General features: G+C 40.8%; 1 long non-coding RNA gene across 1 annotated transcript; it reads left to right on the top strand.

The window, feature by feature from the left end:
• Nucleotides 1-1,470: 1,470 nt before the first annotated feature.
• LOC138717458 (uncharacterized) lies at nucleotides 1,471-27,872 on the top strand. The gene is made up of 3 exons (XR_011336862.1): nucleotides 1,471-1,536; nucleotides 2,230-2,309; nucleotides 27,759-27,872. It is a non-coding gene; the product is annotated as an uncharacterized lncRNA (long non-coding RNA).

Here is a 27,872-nt window from a genome sequence, read left to right as displayed (position 1 = left end):
CATCAAAACAAATTTGGCCAGCAGACTGAGGGAGATGTCTTTGCCCCTCTATTCTGCTTTTGTGAGACCTCATCTGAAGTACTGCATTCAATTCTGGAGTCCTCAGTACAGGAAAGGCATGGCTTTGTCAGAGTGAGTCCAGAGGAGGGTCACAAAGATGATCAGAGGGCTGGAGTACCTTCCATATGAAGACAGGTTGAGAGACTTGGGCTTGTTTAGCCTAGAGATGAGAAGGCTCTGGGGAGAACTTACGGCAGCCTTTCAGTACTTAGAGGGAGCCTACAGGAAAGATGAGGAGGGACTCTATGAATGTGTGTAGTGATAGGATGAGGGGTAATGGTTTTTAACTGAAAGTGGGAAGATTTATATTAGGAAGAACTTTTTACTGTGAGGGTGGTAAGGCACTGGAACAGGTTGCCCAAGAGAAGTCACGGATGCCCCATCCCTGGAGGAGTTTAAGCCCAAGTTGGATGAGGCTTTGAGCAACCTGATCTAGTGGAACATAATCCTGCTTATGGCAGGGGCTTGGATCTAGATGATCTTTAAGATCTCTTCTGACCCAAATCATTCTATGATTCTACAATTTTCTCCTAAAGGCAAACATTTTCTCATGTATTACTGTTTTTGAAAATACGATTTTCAAATATCTGTAAAAAGATTGATTATCAGAGAATAACTCAAATTACAGCATACAGATTCATAACCCACCCACAGCTCTGTCGTTCTGGCCACATCTGGCATGTTGAAATTAGAAAACACACTGTAAGCCTGAGATACAGACCCACATAGTTGAGAGGAAGCTGAATGTGAGTTCATAGCCCTCAAGGTGCATTTGATGTCTTGCTATGGAAATGTTTTCCAGGCCCACAGCCAACAATAAAACAAATGGTGTATCACATGCCATTTTTCTTGGTCTACTATACAGATAAACGGGCCTTCTTGTGACATTTTCACAGGACATATTTGGACACCACACTACATTATTACTTTGTCTGTACAGCTTTCAGATCAGAACTGGCTGGGCAGCTTGAAGGACAGAAAAAATTGTTTAAGACTAACTTTCACCCATTTAGAAAAAGATTCATTATAACTTTCCTCGATGTTTTATGCAGGCAACACTGTAAGTGACATAGAATGAACTATGTGGAAAGAAAAGGGAAATTCACTTCAGATCTCATATTCCTGACCAGTGGGAATTAGTCTTTTTACTCTTGGATCTTTAATTCTTTTTTTGAAAATGTAATTATTGCCTGGGAAATCTGACTCCACTTAGCCACCTGCCAAGTACTGACTCACATCTCTGTACAAGATGTTCCCAGCTCTTATGTATGTATTTGTATCTATTTGCAGAATGTATCAGATCAGCTGCTTTCTTCATGCACAGAAAGAAAGGAGAAAGGACCCCCAGCACAACCAAAGAGTCAGGTTCTGGGGTTTTTTTCCCCTCCTGCTTGCTCCTGCTTGCACCTTTCCACTCTCAACGCCTTCTGACAAAGTTGCTGTGTGTGGCTCAGAAGCATTTTCTGGGACTTTCAGGTACCCTGAAGTCAAATAGCAAGTTTCCTGTTCTTGTTTTTGAAAAGCTGCTAATTAATTAGTCTACTATGAATATATGGTGTCTTGATAACAAGCTGGCTAGAACAGCCTAGTTCCCATTCTTGAATTATCAGATTAGAGCATTTCTCTAGTGACAGCAGCATTCAAATGTAATAGCATCCATGGTATCCATGTGCATTGATGCTGCATTCCAGCACACTCATTAGCATCTGAGCATTCCTGAAATTGATGTGGGCTTTTTTTTTTTTTTACTTTAGAGTGTGTGAGTGAGTGTGTGTGTGTATGTGTACATGTTGACAGAGAACAAGGAAGAGAAAGTTGCTGGTTTACACTTAGTAAGGTTCCTGAAAAGGCTTGACTGCTAATGAGCACTAACAATCACTGATAATCAATCACTTAGATTGGCCTTGTACTCATATTCAGTTCAATCTGTCATCAGGGCACTTAATGCACCTGAGGGATGTCCTGAGGTGACGAGAAGGACAGCAAAGGATCATGGCCTGGTGCAAATGGAGCAAGGAAGTCATTGCACCAAGACCACTAACATCTAACACTGGATAACAGTCTATCAGCCTCTCTTAACTATCATACTAGCTCATCAGTAATTTATGCAGACTAGAAAAGTCATTGCTGCTGGAACTAACAATTTGTTTCATGTTATTCCATCACTAGCCTACCTGCTGGTTGTTCTTGCAGTACAGCCCTCAAGGATGCCTGAAGGTACACTGTCAGAACTTGCAGTCTTTCATCTGGTGAGCTGCAAATGCATCTTCTGTAAGCTGGAAATTTTATGTTTTAAGCCTTCTCCTGAGAGCAATTCAGAGTCTGTCTTGTCTTCAGAACTGTGTTTCATCTGAGGAGCTTGCTTTAACAAGTAAGACAATCTATTGTATGCAAATAATTTTCATTCTACAGAAACAATATCTCAGTTACTTTTCACAGAAACTTGTATCAAGACAGTATAGAACAACACCCTAGATCTCCCTGCAGTGTGTTGATACCCATCTGGTTGCTCAGCAGCAATGTGGTGGGCCAATATAATTGTAACTGAACTGAGAAAGCAATTGCATTATAGATAAGACAGTATAAATCACTTAATGAATCCATTCTTTAGTCCAGAATATGCCTGAAGTGCAACATTGTCAAAATTATTCAGGCCAATGGGATGAACAAAAGTGCTGTGGAAAACCAAAAGACTTCCTTCCGCTAAACTCAGTCAAACAAGTCCCACTGTTTAGATGTTTGCATATCATGGATAGAAACTGGAGCTGTAGGCCAATGTTTATGAATGCATTTTGCTAGTACCTAGAGTATCAGTCCCCCATAGTGTGGAAACTGAGGTGATTATCAGATGGCCTGAAGGAGATTGCTTCAGAGTAATGTAGTATGGTAGCAGAGAAAGGGTGGACAGTGATAGGTTAAGTCACTTATAAGAAGAGGTACATGCAACCATCTCTTTACCATTCTCTCTTGACCTATGGCCAACTGTGGCTGCGGAGAAGTACAAGTGATGCATCCATCTGGAAGAAATAGCTGTAGTTTCCTACCTACAAATCAACATAGTCTGACTTTCTCAGCAAGTATTTGGTTTTGAAATTTGGAGTTCTTAAATATTTTAAAGTATGGAACACTAAAAGCTGAGAAGAATGGAAAAAAACAGAGAAAACAAAGACTGATGTCTCTTGAAGAGGAACATGAGCCTCTGGCTGTTACTTCATCCACTGATGCCATTTGGCAGAAGTCAACCATATAATGACTCCACAGCATATGCAACTGCTTTAGAGTACCTTTGGATTGCTTTCATGGTGTGTTTCTACTGAGTGCAGGGTCTGTTCCTTGTTTTGTTCTATCATGATCACCTTCAGCCCTACTTATTTCTTTAGCAAAGACACAGAAAAAGCTCCAAAGGCTTTCCTGCCAAGGAATGAAATCTATTCCTATTATGTAAAGAGTAGATGCGTGGACAAAAGATGCGTTTCCACAAAAGAAATAACACTTGCTTAAGCAGTTGTGTCTGAAAGTGGTGTATTCTAGAAGCAAGCAAGAAAAAATAGTAAAATGTTAAATCCTCCACAGTGAAAAATATTACCGATACAAAGCTCCAATGAGGGAGATTTTTGGAATCATTTTGAGACTGGAAAAGATAGTTTCAAGAAAAAGCTTATCAACTGACATAATGATGCCTGCAACTATGTAGCATTAGAATGACAGTTACAGTATTTTTTGTTAGGGTTTTTCTTTCAGTATTCCTGAATATGATTGACATGACCTCGAGGAAGTACTCCAAGATGTCAACAATAGTTTCATTACCTTCTGGGGTGACTTGCATTTACCATGCAAGTCTTGCAGTATCACTGATCAGCAATCCCACTATTATCACATTGGCTGCCCAGCTTTCAGCAGCAACTGCAGTGGCGACATAGCTGGAGCTGCTGCTGTGTGCCTTGGAGATAAAAAAAGAACACCCTATCTGACTCACTGAGTTAATATCTATCAGCTCTGCCAACACTGTGTTCAGTGTCTGGGAAGCTGATATAGTAAATTTCTGCCCATATTGGTAATAGCAATGATTTACTGAAGCAGTTGGAAAGATGTTAGGATCATGTAACAGGTTTAGGATTTCTCTATGTGGCAAAAGAATTAGGTTTTTAAACTGCAATAAATTATCCCTGAAATCTTTCTTTTTCACTGGCTTTCTTTTCCATATTTAGCTGTATTTGTGTTCTCAACCAACTTTCTTCGTTTCCTTCATTCCTTCCTTTCTCAACCATCTTTCTTTTTTCCTCCTTCCTTTTTTCCTTCCCCTTCCTTCCTTTTTTCCTTCCCTTCTCTCTTTCCCCTTCCCTTCCCTTCCCTTCCCTTCCCTTCCCTTCCCTTCCCTTCCCTTCCCTTCCCTTCCCTTCCCTTCCCTTCCCTTCCCTTCCCTTCCCTTCCCTTCCCTTCCCTTCCCTTCCCTTCCCTTCCCTTCCCTTCCCTTCCCTTCCCTTCCCTTCCCTTCCCTTCCCTTCCCTTCCCTTCCCTTCCCTTCCCTGGGTTTTTCATCATGCTCTATTTCTGTCCTTCCTCAAAAGTGTGTGTGTGTGTGAGGAACCGAGGAGTAACTGTTACCACTCTGTCACAAAATTCATGTGTATCTTCACAGTATTTTGCAGAACTTTGCTTTCTCTTGTCCCAAGTAAAAAGATGTGTTTCAAAACTCAATTTTACAAGAAACATACTGATTACACAACAGAATATGCCTTTGTTTTTAAACCTGTGGATATGATTCCTCCTGGGAGCCCGTAGTTTTGCCAATACGACTCTGTGGAGAGTTTTGAGCTTGCAGTTTCCATGGGACGTAACTAAACCTAATTCCCTTTCTGAAAATCCATGTTAGTTTGTTAATGACTAATCTAACACATAGGTAAAATGACTTGTGTGTAGGAATACAGTATTAGATGTGAGGGAGCCAGAATAGAAAGGATTAATAGTGAAAGTCAAGGGGAAAGGAAGTTACAGGGCTCAGACATAGCAAACAAACACGATGCTTTTATTTTGGATGGGCATGCAGGAAGGAAGGAGTCTGAAGGGCAGAGGACAATGTGGACATGGAGTTGAAGTGAAATTAAATGCAGCAGGGAGGTGGCAGAAGAGCCTTACTGTGCAGCTGCTGCAGAATCACTAGAAACTGAACTACAAATCTCCCTGGGAAAGCTGGACTTTCAAAGAGGGACAGATCCAGGAAACTCATCCTTCATTGGTCATTTCCTTGCTTCTCCCCAGCAGTATCTCTGAATATCAATATGATGTGATATTGAAGTACGTGGAGGTCCAGGAATGAGACATTAGTGGAGTCTATCTAGTAAGTCCCACTATCTTTATTACTACTTATATCTTCAGCAGCAGTTCTGAAATGACTACTGTAATTGGCTGGGCAAAAAGAAAATCATTGTGTAATTTGGTGCCAGTCAGCGTAGGCTGATCAGGTGAGACTGGAGATCCAGATCTCTTCCTAAGATGCATTTTCTTCAAGCAAAACCACAAAAAATGCACATTTATAAGGGCCTGCTAATGGGTTTTTATAAAAATTAGATGGAGCAAACCAAAACAAAGTATGCAGGTAGGTTCATTCAAGGTGGCATAAAAACAACAGAGAAGAGCAATGTCTCACAACGACATACCATCTTGGACTGTACTCCGTACATAATATTCTTCAAATATTGAAACAGAACAGTGTTTAGATCCTAAGTTTGCCCAAAAACACTGGAATGAAAAAAAAATATTAAAAGAAAACAGTTGGCTACCATTTACATGGCTTCTGTTTGTTTGGAGTTGGGAGAAAAAATGTTACTAGAAGAAGTAATTGGTGAGACTTCTGAAATTATACTGAAAGGGACAAATTGAGGCCTAGGTTAGTTAGACGTAACTATTTCCCACTAGCTGTAAAAGCAAAATGGTACTTTATGATTTTTTTGTGCAAAAAGTAGTCTGTGGCTTCAGTGAGGAACTGGAAAACCTCTTCACCTTGGCACATCCATGGTATATGGTACTCCACACTTTTTTCTTATGCGTGTTATTTTCATTTTTGGCCATGTAATCAAACCTTGTAAACCTGAAAAAAAGAAAGCCCTAAAGATCTGCAAAGAACATGCAGTACAAAATAATATTTGAGGCTGATGTGGTAGAAGAAGAAAATGGATCAGCAATTTGTGTATTATAGGTTTGACACCAATGGGGGAAGATGCTGTAACACACTTCACACCCTCAAATATTCGCTGTTTCCCTGGTTTTGTGTGGGGCCAAGTTCTTGTACTCTGGTACATATGTACTCATTACACCTTAACAGCCTCAAATGCCAGAGCAGAATGACATTGACCAGTTCCTTTTTAAGTAATATTACTGGGAAGTGTGAATGTTTGCAGATTAACTGAAGGTTAATCATTGAACTTCCTCAGTGAAGGCGACACTTTTGGTCACATTTTGCTTGCTTTCTCTCTCTCTTTTCCTTTTTTTTTTTTCATGGGGGAAGGGATGGGGGAACATTAAAAACATTTTATTTGGCCTGCATTAAAAGTGCATACTTCACACATATTTCTAACCAACCCCCAAAAACAGTCTCTGGCTTTGAACGTGTTGAAAAGGAAGCCATTTAGTGTTGGAATGCTTGCTTTGCTGGTCCAAGAAACACACGTTCTTATTACTCCTGAGCAATCTAAAAAGGTTCAGGGTGAAAAAGTTTAATTTATATGTAGAACCTTGTTTCCTGTTTTGTTTCTTCCCCTTGTGTGCCAAGTCTGTTTTTCAGACTCTGATAGGAAACACATTTCCCTTTTTCTTCTTTTCGTCTCACTTTATTTACCCAGCTGTATATTTCACTTCAATTTATAGCTCATACTCTTGCCTGGTTTAAAGTCCAAAGGCACAGTGAGAGAGAGGAAAAGATGGATGTTGTGTTTTCACAGTTACTGAGGAAAGGGAAGAATCTGGGTGGAGGTGAAGCTGCATTTATATCAATATCAAGGGAGTGGTGTATGGAAGCTTCTCTTTCAGGATGTTCCACTATATACACTCAAGATGGGTGAGAAAGAGGGCAGTGACAGTGCAGAGTGTCCCCGATCATGGAATAAACTTATGCATGTTTTAACTCTACTTATTTTCTCCAAATAAGAAACCCATCTCAGCAATTTTGCTTGGTTTAGGACTACCGGCATGCGGAAGCATGACCAACTTGTAAAATGAAATAAAATAAAACAAAAAAACCCAACGAGACCAGTTCATAGATCTGTGTTGTGCTTAATACACATATGTATTTATGCATGCATTCTTCAAGGAAGTGAGATCCCCAAAAGGGAAGAAAAGCCTTCCTGAACAAGGAATGCAGCACTTTAAATTAAAATTGTGCACATAAATTAAGATTTCTACAATTAAAACCAAATCAGAGAGTGCCTGTAGAGCTGGGTTTTTTATTGTCATTAGTATAGGACCATTGTTTGGAACAGTCTTTGAGTAAAGGGATGATTTTGTTTTACTTCAGAGGTAAAGTGATAGCTGATGAAAGCCATTCTGCACATGCCTATCACAGCTAAAGGGAACTGCAAGGCCTGCTACTTTATTTCATGTAGTACTCAAATTTTTAAGACTACAACAGCATTTGAAATACTTCAAGACTTTTCTTTTTTTGCTGTTCCAACATTTTGCTATTGCCCAATATAAAATATCCAAACTATTAAGTAGAGGGAGGGCCCCAAAAAGAAGCCGGAGGCTGCAGTTCTTCCCATGAGCCGTCACGGAGGCAAAATGATGTAAAAATACTTCTCCTCTGCTTTGCACTGCTCTTCCGCTAGAGGTCAAAATGTTTACATTAATAGCCTCAAATTTAATGTTTAGTATAAAGGCATTTGATTTATTCTGTATATGCAGAAGATCCTTTGCTCTGCTATACTTCTATTGCTCAGAAAGCCCAAGAGGTCAATAAAATAGTCAGTGCATCCACCAAATCTCTCTAAATCCATCCCCATTACTTCAAGACTACGCATCTGGGACATGCAGGCAGCCAAGAACCCACAGCTCCAGAAGAAATTGCTGCTGAAGTAAGCTCTTATGGACTACCTCCACGAATTGCTTCTGCACTGGTAGCTAGAAGGCTAACAACAAAACTGAAGATATTTGATACAGTGCTTGCCCACATTTCTGAAAATATTACTGGCCAGACTGCCGGGCGCACACCAGCTGGTGCTGAGGCAGGATTGCCAGAGGTCTCTGGGAAGCAGAAATTCTTGAAAAAGGCTATTGCATTTCTAGCACATATTTCCATAGGTCTGTGAGTGGTTGCTTTCTATACAATTGGAGGCATATCCCAGATGGTGGTGTACTAAGGAGGCTCTGCTGTTTGCTTATCACAGCAGTTCTACAGTTCAAGTTCTTTCATCTCCCAAGTCCTCATCTTTTTCTGAAGAGGAAGTTCAAGAAATGGCACAATATTTGCTAGAGCATCTCTGGAGCAAAGCCTCAGGCTGGTTTGAGGAACCATTCTGCATCTTCTCTCTCCAGGGATTTGGGACACAGGAAGGAGCCCTTAGCTTTCAGTGCATAGAATCCTGAGAAAAGATACTGCATTTAACTCTTGGAGTTTGGATGCTGAAAAATTCTGCAAGGGACTCACCCAAACTCTGGACAGCAGAATAAAAAAAGCCTTCCTCAATCTGTCAGAATACTTGCAAAACAAAGTTAAACTATGACTCTTTATGACTAAATAATATAAAAAGGAGGGACTTATTGCACCATTTCAAAGGCTGGATGCTAACCACTGGTAATAAATGTATTTCACTGGTAATTTTATGCCAGAATTGTGGTACAGCAGATCACAATTTGGGGCCTGGATGAGGCACATTACAATGAGGTATTGGCAGAAGTACAATGAGCTTCTTATTAAAATCATATGCTTTTCATCCATCATCCCTTTTATTATCTGAACAGATTGTAAATATTTTTTTTCTTCTGAGGTCTTCCTCATTCTTCTGAGAAACCTGAAAAACATCTCTATTTCTTCTCTGTTTTGGGAACTGACCATTTTTATATATGCATCACCATCTACAACCACATCGTTACAGGCTTCCCCCAGTGAAGAATCCTACACCAGGAAGCACAGGGTGACCTGCATCTATACTGCTCAGGGTTATACTGTGCAGCACCTCACCTCTTCCGGAGCCCTTACGAAGTCCCTGTGGCTCTAAGACATAATAATTTTATGCTGTGACCTTTCAGAACACTTCAGCCTGCTGCAGAGGTGTCTTTATAGTATGATGTCAAATAAATGCACACACGGGGTATCAGTCTGTGTGAAGGTATCTGAGAGCATGAGTTTGCTAGAATTGCAGAGGAAAATTGTGTAAAGATGAACAAGCTGAACTATTGTTTTCTGGGAGTAAATTAGAGCTTGTTGTGACAAATACCTCCACCCGTTAGATTTTGTTTTATCCCAGTAGGGTCATTCCAGTCTTGGTCACTACTGTACAAGCAAGTCTACCTGCTCTGGTGAGAGGAATGCAAGCTTGGCAGTGATGCTCTGACAGACCTCCAGCTGCCTCAGCCACATTAGCTTGACACTTTCAAACACTTCAGAGTCCTGACTCTGTGGTCAGCAGTTAGCGGTAATAGTCCCGTCGATCTCCACATTTGCTTGTTATGGGTAAAAACACACACTTCATAAGAAAGTCATTGGGGGTTTGTGCAAAAAAATATTTTGAGAAACAATTCCCAGAAAGAGGCTTTTGGAGGCCCCTTAAATCAGCTTTGTACAAGGTCCATTAAATCCAAAGGCTAGCCTCCCCTGACTGAAATGCAAGTGGAAGTAGGCAGTCACACTGGCCTGTTGAAAGTCACTTATCACCAACTAAGGTGTAAAGCCTAAACACTTAGGAGTAGGTGTTTGTTGATAAAGCCTAGAAAACTAAAATCCTTATTTAACTGTTAAGAGTTTTCCTTGCTGTTATTAGAAAATTTACTGAAAAGGCTTTAAAAAAACTGGCAAGCAATTTGTAAGCTTCCTAGGCCAAATAGTTCAAGCTAATGAGAGAGCTTGTCATCATCTTCTGTATTTCTCTGTTGGTAGTAGCCTAAGAAAAGCTGCCTTTATACCAACTCTTATGAAAGTCTAAAAAGGTAGCAACTCTCTTGCATGCATAACGTTAACCTGTGAATTCCAGCAGCTTACCGTCTCCAGGATCTGTCTCTTATCTAACCAACCCAAACACTAACAGTGCACTGAAAAACAAAATACAACTTTCCCAATCCTTCCCAGTGTACCTTCCTTACAGTTGACCATACAGTACCAGTAGGAAGCACAGAAGAATGTTCTCATTCTGCATAGCTTGTCAGTGACTGGAAGTCATCTTCAGCATCATAGATACTGTATACAAAAAGATATGGATTATATTTCCATTTCTGAGTTAAATAACTACAGGCACTTAATAAGAACTCCCGCATACACTTGGATGGTAGCAACAATTTTAATGCTAGAAACATTTTAAAAGAAGAGGATTTTTAGCTTTTTTCTGTCCCTTGACAAAATCCAAATGACTAATAAAGTGAAGATAAAGGAGTATAGCAAAAAGCTTTTAGTGCTGCAGGCTTAAGATTTTAAAACAATATAATTAACAGATACGCTGTCTTTCCACATTTTGAACTTCCAGGTAAACAGAGGTTAAATTGTAAACGGTGGTGTGTAACAGCTGCACTATCAAAAAATCTGGGTAAGTTAGTTCTTGCCCTGAGTACCTCTGACTACTTAATTCAACACAGTCAATTATGTAAGCATGCAATCATTTACAAAGATGAAGCAGAAACTGAAAGATCAGTTTAATAACCACAAAATAACTCAAAGTATCTAAAAAATCTAGTCCATAACTTACTTTGCATATGAGGTACTTGATTGTCAATGTTGTTGTCAATGTCTTACTAAGCTGTAGAAGAAGCTGGTCTTCCAAAATGCCTAAGAATGGAGCCCCCAACAAGTCTTCCAGTAGGAAAGCAGGATGAAGTACACACAACCCATGTCTGACATGTTTATCTAAAACTGGTCTCAGAAATCCTTGCATGAAGGGTGTGTACATCAATAGTACAAGGGATAGTACATCAATAACCCAATTAGATATTTTCACCTGAAGTCTAATTTCTTAATGGTGCTGATTGATGAGAAGCTTGACATGATCCAGCAATGTGCGCTCACAACCCAGAAGGCCAACCATATGCCGGGCTGCATCAAAATAAGCATGGCCAGCAGGTCAAGGGAGCGGATTCTGCCCCTCTATTCCTCTCTTGCGAGACCTCATCTGGACTATTGTGTCCAGTTCTGGAATTCTCAATGTAAGAAGGACATAGAACTGTTGGGACGGGTCCAGAGGAGGGCTACAAAGATGATCAGAGGGCTGGAGCACCTCTGCTATGAGGACAGGCTGAAAGAGTTGGGCTTGTTCAGCCTGGAGAAGAGAAGGCTCCGAGGAGACCTTATAGCAACCTTCCAGTACCTGAAAGGAGCCTACAAGAAAGCTGGAGAGGGACTATTCATAAAGGCTTGTAGTGATAGGATGAGGGGCAATAGGTATAAACTGGAGAGGGGCAGATTTAGACTAGACATAAGGAAGAATTTCTTCACTATGAGAGTGGTGAGGCACTGGAACAGGTTGCCCAGGGAAGCTGTGGATGCCCCATCCCTGGAGGTGTTCAAGACCAAGTTGGATGGGGCCTTAGGCAGCCAGATCTTGTGGGAGATGTCCCTGCCCATGGCAGGGGGGTTGGAACTAGATGGTCTTTAAGTTCCCTTCCAACTCAAACTATTCTATGATTCTATGATTCTTTCTTTGTCAAAAATTACATGGATTTCTTCTTGTCCTGTTCCCAAACAGAAAAGAAGAGTAAAAGTACACTGTCCTCTCTACAATATTTTATATATTGCAGGATCACGTTAACATGCCCCTTCTAAGTCTTCTGTTTTCTAGACTAAACAAACCCAGTTCATTTACCCTCTTTTCTACGTCATGTTTCATAACCTTGTAATTTTTACTGCTCCCTCCCAAGCTCTCAATCCAAAAGTTGTTTCACTATTGTAACTAGGAGCCAAGCAGGGTAAAAGAATTCCCTATTTTACCTTACCATATTGCAAATTACATTCCTTTTAACACAAACATAAATTTTCATCTTTTTTTCTTCACTGACATTGTAAAAAAGTCTCATATCTTTATTCATATTTATTTGGTATTGTACTAGATCAACTTTTCTTTGAAAAGCACTGAACCTGTGAGTTAGTTTCATATAGCCGTGGTTCCCTGACACCTTCCCTATGATATTTTATTCCAACATACATTGCACATCAGAGCAACCAAGTTCTTGTTAACAGGTTGATATGCTCATCTGAACCCAAACTGAGGCGTAACCACCCACATTTTCCGTTGCATGACGCCTCAAGCGTATTTCTAGCTCCACAATTAGTATGGTGTCAAAATTACATTTGACTTTCTGCATCCAGAAAACACAGTGTTCTGCCAGCTAGGTGAGGAAGGTGCTTGCATGGAAGCAGACACACGGCAAGAGTGCAGAGGCCACAAGTCCTGGAGTTTGGCACTGTGCAAGGAGCCGACAGTGCTGAGAAAGCTAAGAGGATTCAGGAACACTGCAGGAGGGTGAACTGGGATACCTGGTTAAATAGCTCCTTAAGGAGCTTCATTATTTCTGACTCATCCATGTAGTGATCTGTTATAAATGGTTGCAAGAAGACAGTAACAGAAGGTCAGTGGCCACAGCCGTTAACTAACATGTAGGTGAAAAAAGCCATAGTTATCCCAGTGACTGTGCCCTCTGTTTAAGATGGGGAAATCATTCAGTACAGCTCAGCATTAGCTCAGTGGTTCTCTGTGGTGGAAAACTAGGGGAATGGGATTGTGTAACTTTTAAAATGTATTTTTCTTCTTCTCTGCCAATGTTGTGCAAAGTGTAAGTAAATAGTTAAATTATCTTCATTTTGCAATCTTGCTCTATCTATATGGCTGGTGATTCCTTCACCAGTGTATTTCACAAAAAAATTACATTATTTTTATGTATATCTACCAGAAAAATAGACTGTATTTAATATTGTGTCTATGGAAATAAAGTTAATGAAGCTTAATCCATTAGCTCTAATTTACTTTGAAGATTAAAAATGGAAAAGTTGGATTTTTATAAGTAGTAGATTCTGAGGAAAAGAAAGTGGGTTTTGCTTTGAACCCAAAGGATCAAGAAGCATTTACATTAATTTTGCATGCATTGTAAAAAACTAGTCCTAAGGAAGATTAGGAACCATAATATATAATTCCCTCTGCCCCCTCAAACACTTGAGGTTGATATCCTTCCACTCCAGTTTATTAAGAATTATCTTTCTACTATATGTGATAATTAGGTCAATTTTTTTAGAGAAGATTTGAAGTTTTGCGTGAGTAAGCAAGCCTGCATGTGCAGATTTGGACAATTTCAAGCACATAGTGTCAGGCTGTGTTTCTGTCTGCATTAGGTTGTATTTCACAATTAATTTTATCTCCAGAAAATATTGTCTGACTGTTCCTAATGTCTTTCTAGGATCTAACTCACACCCTTAGCAAGTTTGCAGACGACACTAAGCTGGGTGGAAGTGTGGATCTGCTGGAGGGTAGGGAGGCTCTGCAAAGGGATCTGAACAGGCTGGACCGCTGGGCAGAGTCCAATGGCATGAGGTTTAACAAGGCCAAATGCCGGGTCCTGCACTTGGGGCACAACAACCCTATGCAGTGCTACAGACTAGGAGAAGTCTGTCTAGAAAGCTGCCTGGAGGAGAGGGACCTGGGGGTGTTGGTTGACAGCCGACTGAATATGAGCCAGCAGTGTGCCCAGGTGGCCAAGAAGGCCAATGGCATCTTGGCTTGGATCAGAAATGGTGTGACCAGCAGGTCCAGGGAGGTTATCCTCCCTCTGTACTCGGCACTGGTGACACCGCCCCTCGAATCCTGTGTTCATTTCTGGGCCCCTCACCACAAGAAGGATGTTGAGGCTCTGGAGCGAGTCCAGAGAAGAGCAACAAAGCTGGTGAAAGGGCTGGAGAACAGGCCTTATGAGGAGCGGCTGAGAGAGCTGGGGTTGTTTAGCCTGGAGAAGAGGAGGCTGAGGGGTGACCTCATTGCTCTCTACAACTACCTGAAAGGACGTTGTAGAGAGGAGGGTGCTGGCCTCTTCTTCCAAGTGACAGGGGACAGGACAAGAGGGAATGGCCTCAAGCTCCGCCAGGGGAGGTTTAGGCTGGACATTAGGAAAAAATTCTTCACAGAAAGGGTCATTGGGCACTGGCACAGGCTGCCCAGGGAGGTGGTTGAGTCACCTTCCCTGGAGGTGTTTAAGGCACGGGTGGATGAGGTGCTGAGGGATATGGTTTAGTGTTTGATGGGAACGGTTGGACTTGATGATCCGGTGGGTCTCTTCCAACCTGGTTATTCTGTGATTCTGTGATTCTGTGAAACCTGTTCCTTCCTGTTAAACCTTCGACTTCTTCCCGTAAGTAGCATTTTAGGAAACGGGCCTTGATAAATATTTTTGTTTTCTCTGAGTTTTGCATATTTATATATATCTGCAGATATGTGTACCTCAATGACTTCACTGTTTATCAAGGCAAAAAAAATCAACAAATCTGTGTCTTAACAATCTTGTTTATTCCCACTCCTTTTTGACTTGTGATCTTGGTAGGACCTGGGTTTCTTTACTGTTTTATTTATAGATCATGTAAACATTGCAATTTTTATTGTATTTGCACCAGCTTCTGTATAAGTCCCATTAGTCTCAAAATAAACAGTTTCCTCTGTATTGCCAAAACACTGTTTAACGCTAGGTTGATATTTAAGAGTGTTTCACCTTTACTGTCTTTCATTGACTTCCCCTCATGTTTCCTCAGTTTAAAAACAAAAGGATGCTGGTAGTTTTAGCTGTGAGGTCAATGAGCCATTTCTTGGTTTGAAAATAAGCTACATTCTTCCTAGCACATGTATCATCTCCTCTAAACCAACCCCAGTGGCAATAAGATACTAACACAGAAAATGAGGGAGATGTTGAGAAGGCCAAATGCCAGGAAAGCACCACAAGGTGCAAATCTTGACATGGTATTTGTGGAGGGGTAAGTGTCAGCGTACAGGGATAAGATTAAAAGCTTCTACTTTCATAAATTACATATATGCCCATGGGATCAAAAGAAAACCAGTATTTTTTACATCTACTTACAGGATTAAATTTTTAAGCCATAAGGAGACAAACCCCATGGCCTATTCCAACATTTTTAGAGAAGCACTTCAGAAGTTAGACTGCAGTCTAGCCGTAAATACACTGGTCTGAGTGAAGGATTTCTCTCCTTCTTCATGAGTATCTACTACTACCTAGCAAATACAATGAATCCTTCCTTGACAACACAGTTCACAATTATTTTCCTTTTGCTAATACATATATCAGTAGACATCACTACATTTGTCTGTATTCCTGTAAGAGGTCTGAGTTTTAATATCTTGAGGTTTCCTCAAAAATGCTGAGGTGAAGATCAGAAAAGTAGTTTAATTGAAATAAAAAATCTTTGCCTATTCCTAGAATCGGTACTTCCCAAAGCTCTCCTTGCTTCCTGAAATTTTAGGTTGGTCTTATTCACAAATATTTTTACTTCTGCACTTCTAGATCTGGGATAGGTGTGGAAATAAATGTCAGCTTTACAAAAGAAGAGCTGAAGCTGTGTAGTGCCAACTGGGATCAGACATATTGGAAATCTGTCCAGAAAGTCTTATATTCAAATAACTTCCTCTCCAGTTTTGCAGTATCAAGACATTTGACTCATTCAGGTGAGGTTTGGATAAGAGTCTGAGCTCTCTGATGTGGCCAGACCAAAAACACAAACTAAAGTGAAGTTGCCAACATTTTGGGACAAAAATATTTAGGTATGGGGGAAGTTAAAATGTTATAGGAAGAATATTCTAAAAGCTCAAATATCCAGCTGCTGTATAAAACACTGATTGTTTGAAAAACCGTAATCAGTCACCTTTTTGCTAAATGTATGAATAAGAGTTGAATGTGAAAAAAACCCCTCATTAATGGAGTCCCTGTACCTGCTTTGGGAGTAGTGACTGGATTCTAGGAAATACATTAGTAAGAAAAGTCCTGCTCAAAGATCCACAGGGATAAACTGATGCTTAGCTAAGAATCTTTTTTGTGACCTTGCTGAATTTTGGATCAGACCCTCAGATGTCAGTTTGCGTGTACATTGGAATATCGATGCTGTATAAGTGCATGTGCAAACTGTACCTTAGGATCTGCAAAAGTACAGATCAAAAAATAGAGATTGAAGAGAAAGAAAATATGATGGCAATTAAGTCAGATGAAACTAATACATTTTCCAGCTGCAGTTAAGAGCTGTTAAGCAAATGGCAGTAACATATTTTCATCTTTCTAACACACAAATGCGAGTATTTTATAGCTGTTGAAAGATAGGCTTTATAAACCACACTGTCAAAGTATGAACAATCGGGTTTGACTTTAATTTTCCCATGGTCCTGTCTTTTCATAGTAACAGCATAAGGTTTCTTTGGGGAAACAAAAGAAAATAAAAGAGCTTAGACTGTTCAGTTATTAATGGTTGCTCAGACATCACATCACATTTTATAACTATAGATAGTAGAGTTTTTATATTAACCTTCTGAGTGGAGTCAACAAAAATATCAATACAAAGTTCAAGCAAGTTAACTGAAGCCACTGTTTTAAAAAGCTGGGTTTTTCAACTCAGTTCCTAATTCTTATTATTTGCTATTTCATACATGAATCTAATACTGCTCCCCATTACTACTGTTGACCGAAATATTAAATTTGAAGAACTTATTTTCCATTAGTTAAAAGTGTATCAAATTGAACTTTTGAATATTGTATATCTTCCTCAAGATTAATGTTTCTGAAATGTTTCAGCCAAAATCTATAGGGGTGTTCCAGAGAATATGCGAGAAATTAGGGACTCATTGCTTCTGTTTTCCTGACCAAATTCATTTCACATCTTGTTCATGTTTGAGCTGGAAGTGGCTATGACTGCCAAATACAGTGTTGTGGCTATATGCTAGGGACGGTAAGCTATTGCTTATAAACCCCAGTCCCATTGGTCTTAGGCACAGCGCTGATCAGCTTACAAAACAGCAGAAAGAGATTATTGTCTTCAGAGAACTCAGTGAAATCCCAAGAACTAAGGGAGTGCAGGGATGTTTTTTTGTTGGCTGCTTAGGTGCCTGCAGACTCTGCCTCAGAAAACAGGGTCTTTCTTACTAATTGCTCTGACGACTACATGTCTCCAACCTACCTGAAGTGATATTTTAGTCTATTTGTGCAACAAACAAATGCTAATTTGCTTCTTATTTAGTAAGCCTCATCCAATCTGTATCTCAAATGGAGCAGGACTTCTCTTGCATAACAGTATGTGAATGTGTGCTGCATGAAAACATGGACATGACAAGGTCCTGAACTTAAAAAAAAATGTCTAGATACTTCATATTTTGCCCTTGACTTTGCACCTTTTGCACAATGACAAACCATTACATTGTGGGTGTTTCTCGGGTGGATGACATAACTAATTAATTTCCTTTTTAAATGTTCTTTGTGTTACTATGCTTCTAACCATTAAAAAGTCCATAGTCATTCCATAATTACTTTAGTCTGTAGAACATGAAGTGAATGTAAACAGAGAAGTAAGTTGTCAGTGATATATATCCTTTCTTTGAATGCAATCTGGGTAATATCCTTTCTGTCAGACTGAAAGTAAGCGAATTGTTGTCTCCTCAACACTATCATAAGTCAGTTCAATAACTCAATAGGTTTATTCCCAAAGACTCATCAAAATGTGTGGCATGTGATGCGCACCTGAAGATATGGCAAGGTCTGATTGTTATTCTGCCTCTCTTCTGTGTGAAAACATATTAATGTCAGCATCAACTCTGCTAAGCAAGTTGCATAAGGGTTCCAGGAGGCATCTCCCTTATCATGAAGAGCTCTAAGACCTTTGTAACAGCTACAGGAACTCCATCAGATGTAAAAAGGTGTATTATGACTAGCAGGTCCTATATTACTGAATTACAGTTCATGAACTGCTACTTCATAGTTGCCGGGCAATTGTAATAGCTTGAGTCATTTCGAAAAATAAGTATTCCAGAAGATGCTTCGTTTGCTTTTCCCCATATCTATCATATTGTACTGGCATTAGAGTCACATGAATGTCCTACGGATGACAGCAGTCTTCTGCATGCAAAGGATGTCTAAAGCATCAAGATTAGCGGGAAGGTGATCCAGCTGTTGCATCTTACTTTTTGATAGAATTCAGTTTTAAAACCAGCCCTCTGCTTGTTTATTTCTTCTCCTAATTAAAATCTTGTCTGGGAAAATGTGATGACTCACCCACTTCTCCCCTTTGCTGCAGTAAGATAAAAGAAGTTGGTAAGTGGCTGCAGAGCAAGATGAAGTCAAGAAGCCCATTCTCCTGTCCCATCGCAAGCAGAATCTAGCAAGTGCTGCCTCTGCAGACCTTTTTTTTTCAGGTGACTCAATCTCCCACATTGACTATGACTCTGGAAAAAGGGCTCATGCCAAATAACCATCTAGATAATGCTGCAAATTCCAAGCTAATCAGGGAAATTGCCTATTCACTTGAACAACAGTCACAGGCCTGGGAGACTCCAGCCTCCAACTGCAGTCATGCCTTGGCTCATTAGTTCTGTGTGCCCCTGAAACTGAACTGTCAAAGGGGTGTTGAGTGCACAAAGCACTGGGCAGCATCTGAATTAAATTCCTCCGTGGTACCAAAAATAGAACACTTTGAGCCCCTTGTCTGTTGCGAAGAAAAAATGCCTGGACAAAAAAAAAATGCTTTTCTTGGTATTATTTAATGTGTTTTTCTGTCTAAAAAGCTAAAGATTTTTGGCCTCAAGGGGTGCTACCCTGTTACCTTAGAGACTGTTTCTTTTAGAGGCAGTGGAGTGGCAGAGGGCATGCCTTAGCTGCTTACCTTGGCAACCATGAATTGCTAAATGCTGTTCCCATGAATGCAAGTCTTTCACTGCCATTAGTGCTTGCCCACAGGTATAAACATTCCTTCATGAAAAGGTCCAGGGGAATGTACACTACCTCGATAAAAATCGAGACGACAAACAAAAGCATATTATATAACAGAGCAGTTATATAAAATTAGATTTTAAAACAAGACGTGTCTTTAATGACATTGATCCTGGACGTGGTCAAATTTCCTGTTCCATTTATATTCCCTACAGCCATACCAAGCAGTGGCAGCGGGGAAGGGAGGAAAGTGAGAAAGCTTGACAGAATATGCTTGTTTCTGTAACTGCAAAATGGAAGACCACTGTGTCTGTACTCAGAATAACCATGCTGGACAGCTTCACAGGAATAGTATGACTCCAGCAGTCTCCCTCCCTGACACTGAGGCAGATGGAGGCAGGAGGAATGCAGAGCTCGCTGGGGCTGTGCAATGGCACTAGCTCCCCCCACTCACAAGAATTCTTTATGGTCTAACTGGGCAAACACTACAGGCAACGTTCTCAATGTGTTTACCTGTACAAAGCCCTTGTGCTGCAAAAACAAGTGATATGTTGTATTATTCCTGTAAATGAGGCTGTTGAGAGTGGAGGAATTAAGTTCTAAACTTAATTCTCCTCTTCCTCCCCAGCCCTTGCTCTCCATTTTGTAAACTGATTTAAAAAAAAATATCTTCATTTGAATATCAAGTCAATTCACTTTCTCTGGTCTCATCTTATAGTCACTACTTCTAACAGAGCCTTGCCTCATGTGGTATTTTATATGGTAGTGAGGTGTATTTTAGAAGGAGAGTAATCACTTGGAAAACCAGCTGCCCTACAAAACCTGTGTCTAAATGCCTGTCAAAGGGGAGCCAGAGAGTAACTAATGGCTCACCTGGACTGAAAAGCTCAGACCTCAGCAAAGCACAAGGAGGCTATGATATTTGTCTGCCTATACAGGAGAAACTTTGTGCAATGATATTGAGGTATTGTCCTACAATAGGCTTGTTGGGCCAGAAGACCCCTTTTGCCTTGAGAAAATTCAAGGTGCTTAGCACCTCCTGTTTGACCCTCCCTGTGAGCAAAGCGGGCTGGCCCCTATGCCACATCCCCTATGTGACGTGACACCTGGCAGTCAAATGAGCTCTTGAAAGCTTCAGGGTGGCCACTGAGCCAACAGCCATACAGCGGCACCCAGCTGGCCACGTGTGCATGCAGACAGATCGCTGCTTCTGAAACATTGACGTGCACCCAGAAGATGTTAGTGGAAGAGCAGCTCTTCAGATACCATGTCCACACTAAATCCCTACAGAATGAAGAATGACCAAGCTATCATTGTTCCACACAGTGCCCTGGTGAACTGGGTGTCTGTCATCTGTTCAGAGAGTTGAATTGAAATAAGATTTGATATATGGTTTAGATTAAAAGTGTATCTACATTCTCCTTTATAATGCAGTAGAAGAAAAAACATGCCTAACTGTGGACTTTTCCTTCTTCTACCTTTTTAGCAGAGCATGGAGAATTTTTTCTTTTCTGATATTAGCCAAGCTCACCCCTCACATCTCTCTTATCTTGCCTCCCCTGCCGGTGCCCTCAGCAGTGTATGACTGGAAGGGAGGGAGACTGGCAGGGCAATCGAACCTCTCAGTCAGCTGCAGGCCTCTAGATAACATTGATACTTTTTCAAAATTCAAGGCTTTTTTCCAAAAAATGAATCTTTCCCCTCTTTGTAGAAGGGGGAAATGCCCATTGCTGCCAAACAAATGGCAGCAAGACCATCAAGTCAAGGGAGGCGATTCTGCTCCTCTACTCCACTCTTGTGATACCCTACCTGGAGTTCTGCATCCAGCTCTGGAGCCCTCAGCACGGGAAAGACATAGAGCTGTTGGAGCAGGTCCAGAGAAGGGCTGCAAAAATGATCAGGGGGATGGAAAACCTCTGCTATGAAGAAAGGTTGAGAGAGTCGGAATCGTTTAACCTGGAGAAAAGAAGGCTCTGGGAAGATCTTATTGCATCCTTTCTATATTTAAACAAGGCTTGTAAGAAAGATGGTGATAGGCTTTTTATCAGGGCCTGTTGTGACAGGACAAGGGCTAATTGTTTTAAACTAAGCGAAGGTAGATTTAGACTGGATATAAATATGCAATTGTTTACAATGAGGGTGGTGAAACACTGGTATACATTGCCCTGAAAGGTGGTCAGTGCACATCCCTGGAAACATTCAAAGTCAGGTGAGACAGGGGTCAGTAACCTGATCTAGCTGAAGATGTACCTACACACTTCAGGGTGGCTGGGCTAGATGACCTTTAAAGGTCCCTTCCAATCCAAACCATTCTATGGAATTCAAAGGTTGGAATGGGTTCAGAGGAGGGCTGCAAAGACAATCAGAGGGCTGGAGCACTTTTGCTCTGAGGACAGGCTGAAAGAGTTGGGATGGTTCAGTCTGAGTGGAGAAGGCTCTGGGGAGACCTTATAACAGCTTTCCAGGACCTGAAGGAAGCCTAAAAGAAAGCTGGGAAGGGCCTCTTTACAAGGGCATGTAATTATAGGACGAGCAGGAATGGCTTTACATTGGATGGGGGTGTTGTTGTTTGAGATAAATTAGAGTCAGATTTGTGACTAACTCAGTTGCTGTAAGTAACTTCATTCTCTGAAAGCTAACTGCATATTTTTGAGATAGCTTTCTTCTAAAAGCGATAATACAGGGCACGAGTACGCAAAAAAGCCAATGCTTGTACTTAACAAAGGCCATCCTCAAGTAGTGGAAAAAGGGCTGCATCTGCAAGGAGGGGCGAATAGGGCAGGTGACCCTAAACTGACCAGTAGAATATCCTATGCTATATATGTCATATTCGGTATAAAATTGAGAGATCACAAGAGTCTCGCTCTCTTCTGAGATGGCTGATGTCACATCACTGCTGTCTCCTTGTAGCAATGGAGTCTTTACAGATTTACGTCATGTACTTCTGTGAAACCACTGCCTATTCCACTACTTTCTACACACACCTTTGTCAACATTTCCACTCCCGGTGCAACATCAAGAGAATGATGAACCTCCTGGTCTGCTGCACTATGCAGTGCCCATGGGCTCCACAGCCCCAGGGACTTTCAAGTGTGTGGTGACAGGGTCTAAAGACCTTGTTTTCATGAGGTTTCCTCTGAAAAGGAAACCAGAAAAACTTGCAAAGTTCTTGAATTCAAATCTTACAGGAGATTACCAGCACTCATCTGTATGCATACACACAACCAAACCAAAACAGGCCAAGCCCACCAGAAGAAAATGAGCATTAAAAAGGACAAAACAGTACTTACATTTTGATCCCCAAAAAAGTTAATGTTCTTCTCAGCAGAACTAAATGCAAAAAGCCAACAAAAAATGGAGATATTGCTTGGCCTCTTGATTGGAATAACCTCCCTTTATAGAAAGAAATACTATAGCTTTCCAGGTGTTTGTCAAGAGAAACACATTGGTAGTTACAGGACCTTTCTGTAATCCACAATTCCCAGCTGAGAGAAATTGAAAAGACATTTGATTTAAAAGACATGAAGCAATTGTGAAGCAATGCAGTTGTGAAATCCATTAGTGCAAGCATCTTTCAAGGAACACTAAAAAACTGGGGATATGTAGATGCAGCTTAACAACTTTACAAACTCAGAATGTTTGCTATGCAAGAGTTACAGTGCAACTCAAGAAAACAAACAAAATAATTTCTTTATGATTTTTTTTTTACAGCATTATCTACATACATGAAAACGAGAACTATTTTGTCTTATAATTCTGTGTTCAAAAATTGTTGCTGAGGTTAGTTTCTAAAGCCTTTAGCATGCCAAGAAGGCAAATGCAAACTATGGCATCTCCTTCAGGAAAAAAAGAAAAACAAGAAAGGAAAAAAAGAAAAACAAGAAAGGAAAAAAAAATCAGAAGGGCTGGAGTATCTGTAAGCATCCACTATCTGGATGCTGTGCTGGTAGCAAACAGACTCTAATATTTAGAAGTGATTACATTTTTTAGTCAAAAAAACATCAAAACACTTTTTCCTTTCAAGAGTTTGTATGTTTCAGACTTGGAGTCCCTTCCTTCCTCTACCCCAAAAGCACTCTCACCTTCCTCCCTCACCCAACTCTGTTATGGAAGTGCAGGCCAATGGCTGCTGCTGCTGTTCCTCTCCTGGCACAGAGCAACAATAATCAGTATAACGTAAATCTGAGTATATTACAGCATCAGATATCAAACAAACCTGAAGACTGGTAGGGGAAAAAATACAATATCAAAGGCTACAGTTACCACTCCAATTGAGCTTTTCTACTGCTGCCGAGTTTTGCAACTACTGCTCAACCGAGTGACAGCAACCCATTGTGTTTCAGAGCTATCAAAGAATGGTTCCACTACAGGAAACACACAGAAGAAGGTCAGATACTTCATTATTTTAGTTTTCCAGCATCTATGTCAGGTCACATTTAGATTTGTTTAGCTGAATTTCTGGCATCTGGGCTGTAAGTCCGACAGTTCCTCCATAACTACAGCCCTCAAATAAAATGACATTGCCTTGCCTTGCCTTGCCTTCTTTTCCTTTCCACAAAAACTATCCTCTTTCTCCAAGACAGGAATTTGGTGTGGTTTGGTCACCAAGTTATGACATTCCAGGTTCTGAGGGTGGCTTTCCCCAGGTCCACGCTGACCTCAGCCCCCCAGCAGCTGGCTGCAGGTGGTTTTGGAAGGCAGCGCAGCTGTTGTCTTGACCCAGGAGCATCTACATGATCACCAGGTTTGGCATCCTTCCCTGTGACACACAAAGCTAGCTTCTTGGGTATAATAGTCTGGGTGGGTGAAATCAAATAAACTGGTATAATTTAGGGGGAAGAAAGAATCAGTGGTTTTGGTTCACAACACTGAATGTGTTAAAGACTGAGAGTTGCCAGGAAAAGGACTGTGCAAATTAAAGGATTTTTTTTTTCAGTAACATGGTGAAATTAAAGAAAAGCTAAAATTAGATTCGAACAGTAGATTCACAGGTCCCAGTTCTGCCATTACTGAATAAATATGTTCAAATGTGGAGGGGGAAAAGACTCTTATTTCTGGCAGGGAGCTGTGAAATGCTGTGATTATCAGGGAGTGGTGTAAAAGTTCACTGGAATTAGCTAGCGGTCATGTACAGGGCTGTTTCAAACACTGTGAACAGCTCATACCTACTGTGAACACACCAAGGGAGCAACCTTTATTTCTCCCTCTTCAGATTTTTGCTGTTGGCTGGATGATCCTGATCATTTCCTAACTCTGCATAGAGCAAACACGCTCTAATTCACCCACCAACATAACATGTCAGCTTCCATCGTTGAATCATGGCCATAGTTTAAAGATATTAGTACAGAAAGCCCACAGTTATCCTTTTACATTACTGTATCAAAGTCATCATCAAATATTCCTCATCTGAAGGCAAACTTAGCTAATTTTGTCGCTGTTTCACGTCACAAGTTATTGTACTACCTAGTCATGGTTAAAAACACATCTTATTCTGAAAGTTTTGCACTAACAAGTATTTTTGAAGGGTAAAATACCACAAGAATATGCTATTTTTCACTTACCCTGCAGTTTATTTTAACCACTGCCTCTATAGTGAAGTCAATGCTGGGATGGCGGACAGCAAATATTTAACAGTACTCAATAATGCTATGCAAAAGTGTAGGGCACAACTGAGGAAGAACACCATGTCCAATTGAAGTGGCAGAGGAATGCAGTGGGCATAATATAATTACTTGTATGAGAATTTGCCTAGGAAACTGAAGCAACACCTCGCTCCTTTGAAAAATGTAAGTTTTAGCATATAATCATCTAAGCTTCTTTGCTAGGTGAACATTGCATTGCTAGAGTGTTGGCAGGAAAGTTAGGGTGGAAAAAAAACCCAAATCGATCAGATTCAATCTTCCTTGAATGTCTATTAATTCCAAGTTGATATAAGGGAAAAAAAAAAAGCCATAACTGCCTAAGGAAAGCAAAATGGAAATGAAAGGGAAAACAAGGTTTGTTTTGAGCTTCACACATTTCTGAATTTCTGGAAGCCATGGTGAAAGGCAGAAAGAATCCAGAACACTTCTGACCTGGGAAACGGTAAACTCCATACAGGTTCCATTTTTTTCCATAGGATTTAAGACCTGGGAAGATTTACATTTGGAAACTGCTGAAATTGGTTTGGCAATTCATTATGGTTTTGATGAGAGTGCTCAGATGTTTGAAAAAATAGCCTGTGATCTTTTGAATATCTTCAAGTCCTGGAAGGAGGGCCTTCAGTCTATACTTATTAGTAAAAGCAAAAGTCTACATCTAGAAAGAGATTCAGGGGCAGCAGTGAGGGGATGTCTGGTGTTTAGAAAACCAGAACCCAGCCCTGCGATTCTGGGCTTCTACCACGAGCCATTGTGAAGGGGTGGCTACAGGGAATCACATCCACCCTGAGTGCGCTTCTCCAGAAGCAAATAGGAAAACTCTAAGGACAGGCACAGACTTTAATTCAGTCCTCAATGGCCCACGTGTCATACTCGGCATTACTGGAAGTTGCCTTCCCCTCTTCAAATCAAATCTGTAGGAAGACAGCCAAATTACAACACAGAGCAGAGACGTCCAGCTATGCTTTGCAAAAATGATCTCAGAATACTCTACAGTGACCTGGCCAACACTCACAGTTTTATGGGAAGTGGCTGACTGCTACTCACCTTAGTCCTTCCAAACCATGAGAAATGGGCTCCACCCAACCCTGTTTCTCTGGAAAGCTCCTAAACCAGCCAGAAACAGGCACATGCCCTCCTGCCCAGATACCCTGTGCAACGGAAGATATATGCTCTGATACAAAGGAAGAGCAAGTGGTGGTTTATACACTATGTGTAGCTGACATGAAGACGTGTAGCTCACCATGTTAACCTTAATCCTTTGGGTCCTGGAAGCAGCACAGCTAAAAAAGCTAATTAGCTGAAGCGTAGCAGCATGCAGAGGAAGCAAAATTCCCTCTCATCCAGAAGCAAACTTGGATGTGCAGAATCTATAGATGTGCCATAGCCAAAGGAGAGAGAGGACAGGGATACTTGGCTTCAATCACTGTTCTGGTAATTGGTTTGTTATGCTGTCTGATTTTCCACAGCTGATAAAATCATGGTGTTTTGGTATATATATGGGCTGAAGACAAACATTATACATTGAAACACAATAGTATACAGCTGAAGCAAGAAATAATAGAGAAAAGACTGGGGAGATGAGTTTCAAATATAAAATTCACTTTCATGACATGTCATATTTTAGGTTAGCCTCCCTTCACAATGTTCCACAAAACCAGTCTTAACAAAGACGTTTACAAGCACAGAGTATAGAATTTGAAGAAGCAAAGACCTCTTTTATTCCAGGAAATGGAGAGAAACTTTCCACATGCACATACACATTCAAGCACTCACAAAATGTCCTTGAGTGTAGCTTTAAGAGAAGCAGCAGCATTGCTCAGATCAGATCAGCCAGAACTACTTCATTTTGACTGAAGAAAGGAAAAACAACAACAGTAAAACTCAGACCGCTGGGTGCAACCATTTGGGCCAAGTCCTAAATATAGAACTGCTTTCTTATGGAAAGAAATACCAAAAAAAACCAACCCAATCCAAAACAAAAAAAACTCTCCAGAAGATCTGAACTGTTCTCAAAATTGTCTGAATTTGGTGCCAAGCACACAGGGCAGCTTAATACTTAAGAGACCGCCTATGCCAGCTCTGAATCCCTCCAGTAACTGGAGACCGAATATCCAAGACTGGGAAGTGACTATGGAAAAAAACAGCAGCTTTGCTGCTTGCGAGGAGCGGGTTTGGCCCCGCTCATGAGGCCAGCATCTCCAGCCTTCCCTGTTACCCAGACCAGGCATCTTTGGTGGCATTAAGCTGCATGAACGAAGGGAGTTCCTCCAAAGCCTCCAGACGGATAGTGTTTGCATGGCCTTGCCTTGGCCATGCCCACTGGACACAGAGCATCCCTTTGCTTTCCCTCAAGCAGTGAATAGGGCATTACTGGTGGAGAATGGATCTGCTTTTGCACAACAAATCACTATTGTGAATTATTTGCCGGAAATTATCATCATAGAGCAAAGCCTTGCTGTTCTTGGTGCTGTATAAACTCAGAAGTGTTTCTGTGGGACTGATAAGTCACTAGGAATATGCTTCCAGTGGCATGCAAAACAATCTAAGAGGAAAGGCAGTTTTCTGTTTCCCTGCCTGCATTGTTCAGAATGGGTAAAACACAAAAAATAATGTTAAGAAAATAAATAATAAAGCAGCTAACATTTATCCTCTGTGAGACTCCCTATTATCTTGGTAAGAACCAGGCAGAAATACAGCTCCTCATGATTTTGCTTTCATGCTTTGCCCAATCTCAGAATGTATGGTATCGAGAGAAGGTATCCCCTTCAGGGACAGAATATAGGAACAAATGCTTTCTTCACATTATACTAGCAAGAAATGCAGGTCTTCATTATCTATGCAGGAAAATGGTATTCTGGATTTTCACAAATCCCCTGAGGGTTTCATGCTAAACCACCTGAAATGTCACTAATGACATCTTCAAATGAGTTCTCAAGTGTTATCAAAACCACACCTCCTTTTCTTTTTCTCTAGATTGATGGTCTAATGGATGTTTGTGAAAAACACCTGAAGATGGTACCTGCAAAGGCTCCAGGAGGGCAACTCCACCATCTCCCTCTGCAATCCTTTCCAGCCCCTGCTGTTAAC

The sequence above is a fragment of the Phaenicophaeus curvirostris genome, chromosome 2 (genome assembly GCF_032191515.1).
Source record: "Phaenicophaeus curvirostris isolate KB17595 chromosome 2, BPBGC_Pcur_1.0, whole genome shotgun sequence".
Lineage (NCBI taxonomy): Eukaryota > Metazoa > Chordata > Aves > Cuculiformes > Cuculidae > Phaenicophaeus > Phaenicophaeus curvirostris.
Note: the sequence above shows the minus strand (reverse complement) of the source record. Positions and strands in the feature narration are given on the sequence as shown.